Source organism: Rattus norvegicus, chromosome 16 (genome assembly GCF_021556685.1).
Source record: "Rattus norvegicus strain SHRSP/BbbUtx chromosome 16, alternate assembly SHRSP_T2T, whole genome shotgun sequence".
Classification (NCBI taxonomy): Eukaryota; Metazoa; Chordata; class Mammalia; order Rodentia; family Muridae; genus Rattus; species Rattus norvegicus.
The window spans coordinates 87756345-87769000 of NC_141549.1; positions in this window are offsets into that span (position 1 = coordinate 87756345).

A 12656-nucleotide genomic window follows, 5' to 3' on the forward strand; every position below is an offset into this window, starting at 1 on the left:
AATACAATCTCAAACTGATCTGGAAATCACTTCCGGCTGGCTAGATTTCATGTTCCAGAAGGTACAGGGAGAGAAAAGACAGCAGTGATCCTACCCGGCAGTTGACTCTGCATGCCGCAGTGCCAGCCTGACAGTCAAGATGTGCCCACTGGTACAGTAACGACATGATTGGTATGGATGTAAGGCCTGCTCTACAGGCGAGAATCTCATGGCTGGTCGTATAATCCTGGTCAACAGCTCGTGGCTAGGAAGGCCCTGGGCTCTGAGCTAGAACCTGTGGTTGCTATTTACTTTGCTAAATGATTGTGTTGTCAAGTCACCATCATGATATTTGTATTTATACCCACCCACGGATGCTGGCTGCTCCCAGCCCTGGCGGAAACAGCTTGTTTGCAATGGGCATCGGTCAGGGCAGACTCACCAATCGGGCAGAATTCTGAGGATAAGGGACTGAGTGCTCGGCCCTGGGTGGGGCATTTTTCTCACTTCTTTTTGCCAGGTTCAGGGAACCTCACAGAAGGCTGAGTGGAAGGAATGCGAGAGCCAGTCGCTGGGGTGGAGGGCTGTGGGCTGCGGGCTGCGGGCTGCGGGCTGCGGGCTGCGGGCTGCGGGCTGCGGGCTGCGGGCTGCGGGCTGTGGGCTGTGGGCTGTGGGCTGCGGGCTGCGGGCTGCGGGCTGTGGGCTGCAGTCTGCAGTCTTCTGGCCATGAAATGGCTACAATCGTGAACTCATAGTTGCTTCCGTTGCCTGCACATGATTGTGGTAGCCAAAATTCTGCAACCTTTGGCAGGGGAGGCTGCTGAGGAAAAGTTTTCTGAGGGTGTAGAGGTTCTGTGTTCTGGAGGATGGCCTTAAAGTCAGTGCGCAAATAGGAAACAGTAACTAGACTCGGTCCATGATCAAAACATAAAACTAAGTAGGTTACGAGACTGAGAGGGGCACGTGCTAGGGGCATGTGGTGGGAGTTATTGGAGTTAGGTAGGTGATTTAATGACTTCATTTCTGTACACATATGAAATTCTCAAGGGTGGAAATAAATTATAACTTAAAACGACTGGCATTCAAGTGTCTGCAATATGTTGACGTGGAATCTTTTGGGTAAATCCCGAGATGCGGTGAGTCTCAGTCACATGACAGAACTGTTTGTAATTTCCTAGGGAACCTTCACACCGGTTTCCACGGTGACTGGGCTGGTTTACAGTGCCCAAGAGGCCCTGCGCTTGTTTTATTTGTTTTCTAGGTGATGGCCGTTCATTTTGAAAGGGGAGGAATGGCTGCTATCCAGTCACCCTCTCCATGCTGTGAGAACTGGGGAAGTTTGTGTCCTGTTCCTGTTTGAGTTCCTTTTCATATCGTATACCTATGTTTGATCCCTGAGAAATTAAATAATACCATATACCTGTTCTCAAGAAGTACCTGGTATAAGGACTAATGTGGTAACATTGCCCTCAAATTAGATTAAAATGGGAGACAGTGAATTTGGCATCTCAGAGTTTAAGGTGATATTCAGAAGGAGTTACGGTGGGCAGAGAACTCTATATGGCACTTAGCAGAGTCCTGGAGTGAAGTAAAAGGAAGGAGAGGAGGGAGAGGGGGAGGGAGGAGAGAAGGAAACAGGAGCAAGAGGAGAAAGAAAAGAAAAAAGCAAAGAGGCAGGGGTGGGGTGAGGATAAAGGAAGGACAAAGAGAAGGATAAATGGCTAGGAGAGAGGAGTTGAATGAATAATCAAACCTGAGAGAGGGAGGGATGAGGGCAGGCAAAGAAGGACAAGGACCGGAAGGAAGAAGGGAAGGAGGAAGGGAGGGACGGAGATGGTAAGAATAGGAGGAGAGAAAGGAAAAGCAGGAGCAGGAGATTTGAGGGAGGAAAAGTAAAGGGAGAAGGATGGGCATGAGGGAAGGATAGAAGAGTTGAGAAGAAATGGAAATAAAGAAGAGGCAACCCTTTTGGGTGCCACTCAGGGCTTGTGGGAGGTCAGCTTGACTGCCTCTGCCTCTGCAAACAAGACTCTGGAACTGGTAGGGCTTCCGGTTTAGGCTCCACCCCCAATCCCATGTGCGTGCCCTGCAATGTGATCTTCAGGTGGCGCTGCACTGACCAGACACCATTTGCAAAGCGCCGTGCCCCTGCACCTGATGCAGCAGCTTACAGTGGGTGGGTGGGTCAGGCGTCCTTGCTCCATCCCCACAGTTGGGATTTAATGCTCAAGAAAGTATAAAAAAAAATATAAGGGGATACTTAGTTTTCTGTTTTAATACCGAGAGACTGTTCTATATGACACACTAATTCATTCCCGCAATGATTTTGTTCTTCCTGAGGTTTTTCCTACTCCCAGCTACAGCCAGCACCCTTTGCCATCCCATTCTTTCAGATACAAAACACGCTTAAGGTGTGATTATAAGCAATGGGATCCAAAGATGAAAATCTTTGTATGTGAAACGGGCCACAAAACTCCTCGTGTTAGAAATCAGAGAAGACATAAACAAAGAGATGTACTCCTGTGTTTCTAGACTCAGAGAGGGCAGTTACCCCAAAATTGATTTGTAATTTCAATTCAGTCCACAGACCTTTAGCCCACAGAAGCTAACAAACAGGCTTAAATCAAAAGAACCAAAGAAATTTGGGAATGGACAAAGCCGGAGGACTTCCACTTACAACCTCTTAATGTGAGCCTCCGGCTGTCGAGTCTGTACACACAGACATATGGACAAATGGGACAGAACTGTGGTTCCAGAAATAAATATTTATATTTATAGTCATTTTATTTCTGACAAAGGCGCCAAAAATAATCACTGGGGGGAAGGAAGAGTCTACTCACCAGATGGTGCTGGGACAACTGGATACCATATGCAAAGTCAGACCACACCTGCACCACCCACGAGATTCAGTCAAAGCACAGACTTCAGTGAGGTCTCTAACGAAGTTACCTGTGGGAGAGAACACAGGAGGGCGATTTTCAGGCTTCGCCTCAGGCAACCATTTCTTGACAGGATGTCAAAGGTACAGTTAATCCAAGAAGGATGACAAACCAGCCAACGTTCACGAAACACATAACAAACGACCAGCGTTCAGTAAGTGAGATGATGCACCTTAGAGGAAAGAAACTTCTGTATTGCAGCAGTCCCTTAGAAAATTAAGAAGAACGCTCACGGCTCAGTAAATCTATTTTTTAAAAAAAAAAAGAAAAGAAAACAGGGAAAGGTAAAGACAAACACACCTAAGGCTTTGCGCCTCTGGCGAACAGACCCAAGAAACGGTATTTTAGCATCATCAGTCGTTTGGAAAAGGAAACTAAGCACACAATGGGAAACCACTTCACACCTACAGAGACGCTGTAACTAAGGACACATCGAGATACAGATGCTGGTAAGACCACAGCAGAGCAACCGATTCACACAAGTGTTTCTGGGACATGCCAAGTGGTGTAGCTTCTCTGGAAAAGAGTTGGGCAAATTGCTCACAAAGGTAAACAACAACAACAACAAAATACCTTAAGACCCCAAAATGCCACTCTTAGAAGTCTCCTCAAAACAAGATCAAGCAGGTCAACCCTCCATCCAAGGTGGGGAGGGCTCAAGAGGGTCACCCTCAGCTGAGGTGGTACTGACAACTGGTGGCTTGTTTGGGGGTGGGTAAGGTTTTTGAAAGATGTGGCAGTTCCCTGCAGGTTGATCTTACCTCAGTGGACAGCTCCACACTCATGAGTATATGGGCAGCATAAGCTAGACCCAGTGGCTTGTTTAATGAAAATGCTATATTATGAGGAATAAAATTGTGCCCACATTAAGTTGTACATGTGAATATCCATAGTGCATTTCTAGCAACATTCCAAAGTGGAAAAGCGCATTAACCCTGTAGGAAACAGAGCCAAAATAATACACAACACAAAACAAGTCACTTACGAGAACCGAGAACTGACGTCCTCCATTGCGGATGCGGACACCAAGCTGGAAAAGCCACACATCAGAGCGCATGAAGCCCACAAGTCCACCACTGTCAAGTGTCCAAGGTAAACCTGTAGGGATAGAGCAGTGATGGACTCCTGGTCCAGTTTGCTCTGAACGGACAGCTGAGTCTTCAGAGGATGTGTGAAGCATTCTGGGCTTGTTTGCAATGCTGGCTTTCTCTTGTAGTAAAGTTGCTAAAGCAACTGCACCATACTTTTGTAACAGGAAAATTTCTTGGCATATCAAGTGCCTAGGGAAACTAGTATACATCTGTCAGATGTATTAATGTGGGCATTAGCTGCTTTCTTTTCCTCACTTAGACAGAGGCCAGTGGACCAAATGAGAACATGGCTGACGGCCAGGGCAGAGTCTACCTATCTGCCTGTACGAGGTGATGGGTTGCAATACATTTAGTTTCTAACTTCCTGTGATTTTTGTAACCCATATTCCCCAGAATAACCCCAGAATTAATAAATGGAAAAATGGAGAGATCACTTTTCTGTTTGTCAGTCCTCGGTTCATAATTGTATTAGTCAGGGTTTAACTGCTATGAGCAGATACCGTGACCAAGGCAACTCTTATAAGGCCAGCATTTAATTGGGTCTGGCTCACAGGCTCAGGGGTTATCCTCATTATCATCAAGGCGGGAACATGGCAGCATCCAGGCAGGCCTGGTTCAGGAGGAACTGAGAGTTCTACATCTTCATCTGAAGGCTGCTAGCAGAATGCTGGCTCCCAGGCAGCTAGGATGAGAGTCTTAAAAGTCCACACCCACAATGACACACCTACTCCAACAAGGCCACACCTTCTAACAGTGCCACTCCCTGGGCCAAGCAAAAACTAACCATCACAATAATTATGTTAATGAAAAAAGCGGGTTTATCGAAAAGTCATTTCTGAATTACTCTTGGATACATCAGTGCTAACATTGCTGTCGGAGAATAGCGATTATTGTGTTTTTGTGTGTAACTTTAAAAGGCTCCTGTGGTAATTCTCAGCTATGATTTGTTGCAGTAAGTCTGCATACCTACCAAGAATGTTGGCTGTGGATTGTAGAGAGAACAAGAGAGAGAGAGAGCATTTGGTCTGCCCTCTGCAAGAGAGACTGTGGATGTGGAAACAGAGGGCACTCTGCCTGACAGAAGTAGCATGGATCGGTGCTAAATAAACATACAGGACTGTGTGAGCAAACAGAAGGTGGACTGGTAAAACCACACAGGCAGGGCTAGCTAGGAGCACAGGTCCTGCAGTCCCACCAGGCCAGACCCAGAGGGGCCAGACTTGGGTTAACACTCCGTTGCCACCTTGACATGCTTAATAACGTCTTAGCAGGGTGCCCATATTCTCATCTTTTCACTGAGTCCTGCAAATTAGACAGGCAGAATCAAAAGAAATCTCATCAGGAGGAAGGTGGCACTTCCCAGACTCATTCTGCCTTAGCCAATGCCCTCTGTGGAAATCTTCCCCCCTTTTGCCCGTTAAGCTAGATGAGCAAAACCAGATGCCCTTTCCAAGGGAGCCAAAGATGTTGCGCAAATGTCTAACTCGGAATCACTATTTTATTCACAGTACCGAATTCTTTGCAGATACGAAATGAGACACCTAGAGTCTTTTTTTTTTTTACTTGCCAATATTAGCAGATGGTCTTTTGTTTATTTCTCACACAGCGTATTTTGATCATACTCTCTTCTTTCTCCCAACGTCCGAGATCATCTTCCCCTCTCTATCAATCTATCACCTTCTCTCTTATAAAATTAAAATTAAAATAAAAGGAACAGAACACCATAATACAAATCATCAAAAAGAAACAAAACAAGAAGCACATATAAAACACATGGATTCCGTTGTGTCCTGGAGGACAAGCCCTGGCGTGGGGCCTGTCTTGGAGTGTGTGATACTCCCTGTGCCATTCCCAAGGAGAACATTGATTTTTCAATGTTACACCAACAGGAATCAACAGCGATACCTTCTTGGTGAGCTGTGGGACTTTGTGTTCACTTCATATCTTTCTGGTGGAGTATTATCAGGCTTAAGCTTGTGAAAATCCTGTATATGATGTCACATTCTCTATGATTTCATAGGCTCATCTGCCCTGTTGTGGTAGATAAGCATATACTTGTGGTCTCAAACATACCTTTTGCAAACACACACACATACACACACACACAAACACACACACCACACACATACACACATAACACCACACATACACACACATACACACGCATACACGCACATATACACACACATACACACATGTACACGCACACACATACACACACACATATACACACACATACACACATGCACATGCACACACACACCATACATACACACATATACACACATGCACACATATACACACATGCACATGCACACATACACACACACCACACATACACACATATACACACATACACACATACACATGCACACATACACACACATGTACACATACACACCATGCACATGCACACAGACACCATACATACACACATATACACACATGCACATGCACACACATGCACATGCACACATACACACACACACACACACACACACTCATACTGTTCTTCTTTCAGTTTTTTGTAAAATAATGGAGCCAGTTGGCTCCAGGACAAATATCTTCCTTCCTTCCTTCCTTAGAACAGCGAGGCCTGGTGCATGCCTTTGATTTAGTCTTCACAGATCACCAGATTCTTATCAAGTAAGACAACATAGCATGGACTTCACTGATGGGCACACGTGTACCTTTGTCTTGGCAGCCTTGGCAGAATTGATGTGCACCTGTCAGCTTTAGGGCAGAGAAGGGAAGCACAGCTCTCCATAGACCCCTTGCTGGAGGCTACCTCACTCTTACTTGACACCTGTGGGCAGAGAGGCAGGAGACAGAGAGTGTCAGGCAGGCTGATAACATGTATTTTTTTAAAATCTATAAATGATGTGGTGTTAAACACTCTCTATAAAGGAGCTGCTGTCTGCTAATGAGACTGAGCCGCTGCTTGTTCATGGAGAGACCACGAATGTAAGTGAATAACACATGCTAAGAAGATGTGCTCTTTCTGAGCCAAGGATTGTAGGTTGATGTCTTTATGCAGGAAGGCAGGTACAGGATAGAACGAGGCCTGTCATTGGATGAGAAGGAAGGATGGGCAGGAGAAAAGTTTTAGAAGGAGGAGAAGGAGCTGGAGAGAGAGAAGGAGCTGGGAGAACATGGCAGCAGATGTTAAGATTCTTCTCTGCACATAGATACAGGTTGTTATGACTGTTTTTAAGAGATGGGTGTGTACAGGATTTTGTGCTGTCTAGATGAGCAAATTATATCTTATCCATTAGATCAGAGGATATTGTGTGGTGTGTTCTTTCATGTGGTGACTTAATTGAGTTCAAGAGAAGGCGTGGTGGCGGGACACACCAAGCCCGCCACAGAATTGGGATGTGTGAGCCTGGCGTGGTAACAACCCGCCAAGGGAACTGTGAGTGAAAGCAAAGCAGTGCGGCAAGGCACCACACTGGAACGGCCCGAGGACCACCTGGTTGGAGAGAGAGAGAGCCCCAGAGAAAAGCACAGAGTGGTACAAGTGAGAACTGGTCACATCTTTTCTTCTGTACCACAACAAAGGATGTCTCTCTTTCAGCTTCATTTTAAATAACTTTCTCATCTTTGTTGCCCTTCCCCACCCTTTACTGTTATTCCCTCTGTGTGTTTCTTTCTCTCTGTGAGTCTCTCTTCATGCAGAGAAAAGGGGGAAAGAAAGAGAGAAGGAGAGAGAGAGGGAGAGAGAGGGAAGGAGGGAGGGAGGAGGGGAGGGAGGGAGAGAGAGAGGGGGGGAGAAATTATATAATTTGTATTCGTATATGATAACAGCATATTGATTTGATCAGCCTTCTCCACCCATGGGATGACACCTCTTATCAGCCACAATCCATTCCCCAAGTGAAGCAGGGGCTGGGTTCTGAGGCCTCTTCCTGTTCTGGTGGCTGCTGGCTCTCTAGGGCATTGCTTGGCTGAGAGGTATGTCTCTCCATCTCATGATGCTCTCTCAGGCATTGGATACCTTCCTGTCTTCTCACAGGTTTCTTCTGAATTTCCCAGGCACGTGGATGGCCTTAAGGGGTTAATTCCACTCTGAATTCATGTTAGTGTAACTCTTGTAAGACTCTTTCCAAAGAAGGTGGCAGCTGGACGATATGAGGGTTAAAAGTTCAGCGTATCTTTTCTTTTTCAAAGACTTAATTTAAACCATAGCATACTTGTTCTTTAGCAATTCTTCAATTCCCCTGTAGTAATATTTTTAAAACACTTCTGACTTGCCGCGCTGAACATGCCTTAAATTCTGAATAGCCAATTTAATGATTTAAATATTTCATGTGCATATATATATATATATATATATATATATATATATATATGCCATACTCTGTGTTTGTGATTTAAACAAAGATGGCCCCGTAGGCTCACATGTCTGAATACTTAGTCCCTACAAGATGGTGAAACTGTTTGGGAAGAATTAGGTGGTGTGGCCTTGTTGAAGAAAACATTGTCACTAGGGGATGGACTTTGGGGTTTCAAAAGTCTCTGCCCTGTGCTTATGAATTGAAGAGGTAAGCTCTCAACAACGGCTCTGATACTTGCCTGCATGCTGCCACGGTTTGCATCCTGATGGTCCTAGACATTAACTCTCTGGAACTATGGACTCACAATAAGTGCTTTCTTCTATAATTTGCCTTGGTCATGGTGTCTCTTCCCAGTAATAGTCAAGCAATTCGGATACCTGGTCTTTACTAACATTTAACAATTATCGTGCATGTCTAAGTCAGTGTGCATTTCTAATTTGTTTTGAATCAATTCCACTTAAAACTAAATGCCAGTGCACCAGTATTATCAACAACATCAGGCAGCATCTGAGCAGTGTTCACGCATCATATGAGAACAAACATGGATGTAAATAAGATATATCAATAAAGTCAAAGCCAGTGATTTCAATCCTTTAAAGTGTATCAGTGGATGTGCCTTCAGCCACATCTTGGTTTGCCTTTATCAACAAAATAATTTTTTTCTATTTCTATTTTATATTTTGCATACAGTAATAGAAGGCTATTTTGTGCGACAAAATTTCAGTATCACTCCCCCCATTTTTGCAAGAGTTCTGAGCATAAGAAATGCTAAAATTCAAAGAGCAATCATCAGCAAAATCACTGCCTCTCATTAGCTCGAATGATTCTGTGATTAATGGTCCGGCTGGCAATCACCAGATTAGAAATGAAAAGCAGCGAAGGGCTGACCGTAATGTGCAGTCCCTTCTGTCACTGAGACAAGACGGACCTGGTGCTCAATACCTCCCATGTGCTGTTGAGCCTGTGACTTCTGCTGGGTTAATCTGAGAAAAAGGTGTGACTTCAATTTATAGCTCAGAGCATTCAGCTCTAATAACAGAAGTGACTGGCAGCTGGCATTTGCTTTTTCCTGGCCTCATATTTTGTTTGAGCATATTCAATTCCAAGGAAACAAAATGAAATGCACGAATCAGGCCCCAAATTCTGTCTTAGGGAAGAGCAATGACCATGCACTGGATGTGCAACGCCTCAATCCAGCGGGCAACATTTGCATAAAGTATGTTTTTATGGGAGTGAGGAGATTAAGCATGAGAACTCTTGATGTTCTGAATGGAAAGAACCGGGAACAATCCTCCTCATCAGATTGATAATTGCCCCGATGACGATATTGGGCCTTACTCGATAGGTTGTTATTTAAATCATTTAGAATGATTTCTTGGAGTTTTTTTTTATTCCTTTTCACATGTTTCCAAATGTAAATGCACTGTCATCCAAAACCCTCCCTTATGCTTTGTTGTATGTGAGTCCACATTTGAACTACCAATGGTTAGTTTAAAGAAATCCGTTTATTCAACCACCTCAGCCCCAAATAATCTAAGCAAAGCCCAGTTCTCAGGCCTGGATGGCACAGTCAAAGCTCATCCCAAACACAGCTTCAAGGGAAAGGAAGTGGAAACACCTGGTTGCATGCTGAGGACTAAAGCCAGTCAGAATTAGTTCAAGAGGATGCCTGCTGCATGTTATAAGCAGGTTAAGCACCATGTTGCCAGAGGCATTACAATAGCCTCTTATTTGTAAGTGCAAACTATAAGAGACTTTCGTGAAAATATTTTCTAAATGTGTTTCTTTTCACCTTTGATACTTGTGTATTGGAATACTAAGCATAAACAATGAAAGGAAGAAACAAATTGTCAAAGGTGGTAAATTCTGGAAATAATGTATCTGTTTCAAGATAAGTATGCTTAATATACACATGCATAATTGAGTAATTGCAAGAAAACAAGTTTAGACCTATTTAGCAAAGCATTGATTTCATTCATAAACCACAACTTACTAAGATTATATTTCTCTTTCACAAGGATACATTGTCTTAAATATGTATTTAAATGTTCAGTTAAAATTAATTGGTTTTATTTATTAAGTGCTTAAAATGTATCAGGTATCCCTTTAGTATATGTTCTCTGTAGAATTATCTTAATACGTCATCATTAGTATATGGACCAATTTTCTAAGGTAAAATGGTATTTTGCTATACTTAATTTATAGATCATGAGCAAGTTCTGGACCACCCAATGTTGAGAGATTCTGATAAGTGGGATATATGAGCATGCTGGTCATAATATCTGGGTCACAAACTTTGCCTCACCAAGACCAACTTTAGACCATTGCTAAAATAACTACCTGGGAAGGTAGAACATAGAGCCTGTGAACTCATTCTGCTGGACTATTACTGAGACCCAGACAACGCTTGGAGCTTCTTATGGTCTGTTTGTCTGTTCTCTGCTGTTTGGTAGCTTGCTGTTTGGCTAGGACTCTTGCTTCATCCTGCAGCCAAGACATTGCCAGTCCCTCTGCAAGATGCAAAGTACAGACTTTCAAATGCAGCCAGAGCACACTAAGCTCAGGAATTTGAGAGGGGTTGTGAGAAGAGTTGGAGGAGGGGGAGGGGGAGCAATGTAAATAATGGGGCTTTATCCATAGTTTACCTTGTGAAGGGCAGCCGTGCAGTGCTCCACTGGCTCAGTCTGTAGAGTGCAATGGAGGTTTAGCATGCTAGCATTCACTCTCTGGGATGCAGACAGACAGCTTCTCATATAGCCTAACCAAAATGTATGTGTGGACTAACTGTGTTTTAGGAGTCCTGTTGGATCATTCTAAAATCAGCGTCTTGCTTCTCTGTGATGTAAGGACATACAAATAACTACTATTTCAAGGAGGTGTGCGTACTGAATCTGGAAGATGGGGAGGTTACAGGCTCCTGCGGGCAATGAAGGACTCAGGAAGCAGCCATGGAAGGCTGGACAGCATCCCTAATGGAATTGGGGCCTGGAGTAGAATCTCCCGACATGTCACTGGGTTTGTTAGACACATTTTCCCCTTTTATAAAATAAGGCTGATGGTCAATGAGAGGGTTTAGAGTAGTGCTTCTCAACCTGTGGGTCGCGACCCCTTTGGGAGTTGAGCAACTCTGTCACTCCGGTCGCCTAAGACCATCAGAAAACACAGATGTTTACATTGTGATTCATAACAGTAGCAAAATTACAGTTATGAAGCAGAAATGAGATACTTTTATGGTTGGGGGTCACCACAACATGAGTAACTATATTAATGGGCCACCATGTTAGGAAGGTTGAGGACTGCTGGCTTAGTGGGTAGAAGTATTTACCTCACTATCTGAGTTCAATCTCTGAGGCCCACAAGATAGATGGAGAGAAATGACTTCTACACGTACATCCTCTGACCTGCCCATGTGCTCACAGTGCTCACATACGCACACTCTACATATACACATGCATGCACACACATGCACACACATGCACACACACTAAATGAATGAAACTAAGATAAATAATTTACTAACTTTTATTATTCTTGATACCCTCTGAATCATCATATATGAGATTACTTCATGTATTTGAAATTTAACTTCATGTTCAAAGAAAGATATACAGAGCTAAGTGATTGAAGATGGAGTGAGCCTACTCCTGGCACCATTATGGGGGCCAACAACCTGAGGCTAGACAGGACACAGGCCCTCGGAGAGCACCTACTTCTCTTGCTGCTAAATGAGCATTTTAGTTGACCAGCTCCTAATGACTTATCATTAGGCCGTCATCAGAGAAGCATCGTTTTGCAGCAGACGGTAATTAACACAGAGACCCACAGCTGGTCAAAGTGTAGATAATATGAGAACGGGGAGTGCTCAGATCTAAATGAGATGTCTATAGCGTGCACGCCCTCCTTCCAGGGCCCAGGATCAGTGCTGAAGAGAGAGCAGAAAGATGGCAAGAGCCAGAGGTCGTGAATGAGTACACAGTAACATTCCTTAGTACAGGTTCTAGACACCGCTGGGCAGCTGCACTCAGAGACTGTAACAGCATACATAAAACGTGGGTAAACACAAGCCAGACAACATCCCAGCATGAAGTGGGGGGTAGACAGGCACAAAGTCCCACCCCTGACCAGGGGGTTATTGATTATAGCTTTGGGGACAGGGGGAGTTAGTTCTCTGTAAGGGTGGAGCCCTTGATGGCATAACCACACTCCAGTAGATAGTCCCACACTGAAGAGTACTTCATCAGTACAAAGTGTACTCAGTGGGTTCAGAGAAAACAAGGGTCCAAAGTTGTGTGAGGTGGAAGGAAGTATTG